The sequence below is a fragment of the Saprolegnia parasitica genome, assembly GCF_000151545.1.
Source record: "Saprolegnia parasitica CBS 223.65 unplaced genomic scaffold supercont2.91, whole genome shotgun sequence".
NCBI lineage: Eukaryota > Oomycota > Saprolegniomycetes > Saprolegniales > Saprolegniaceae > Saprolegnia > Saprolegnia parasitica.
In genome coordinates this window covers 78569-79212 of record NW_012156485.1, presented here as the reverse complement: position 1 = coordinate 79212, position 644 = coordinate 78569, and positions in this window count along the sequence as shown.

Below are 644 nucleotides of genomic sequence, written 5' to 3'. Positions count from 1 at the left end.
CTGTCGACGCCACCGATGGTGGGGTACAAGGCCTTCATGGCCGCAATGAGGTACGTGCTGTTGGCAGCCTTGGGCGTCTCGATGTCAAAGTCGCGAATGTACTTGGCCGTGAACGCGGGCGACTCCATGTCGGTGACCGGGCCCGGAAGACCGTGGCCCGGCACGATCACGTCCGCCTTGAGCGCCTGAATCTCGGCCAACGCGTTGAGCCACTCGGTGTGCGACTCGGGCGTCTGCGAGTCGGCCATGAACAAGTGGTTGTTCTTCTCGAGCAAGACACCGCCGACGACGGCCTTGAGGTCTTGGATCCAGACGTAGCTGCGGGCCGCAGGGCCGCGGATCTCGAGCGAATGGCCTTCAAGCGTGAGCTGCTTGGCCTTCAAGACATCCGGGATGATGGTCGCGTTGGGCGCGTCCGCACCAAGCGCACCGGCCCACGTCTTGAGCTTGTCCGCGACCGTCTCCTTGATGTGCTCGACGACGGGCGCCGTAGCCACGATGGCAGCGTCCGGGAACGCGGCGTGGATCGTATCAAGACCAAAGTAGTAGTCGGGGTCGCCGTGGCTCACGTAGATGGTCGTGAGGTGCTTGCCGCTGGCCTTGACGAGGTCGACGACGGCCTGCGCCTGGGACTTGCCAAACTG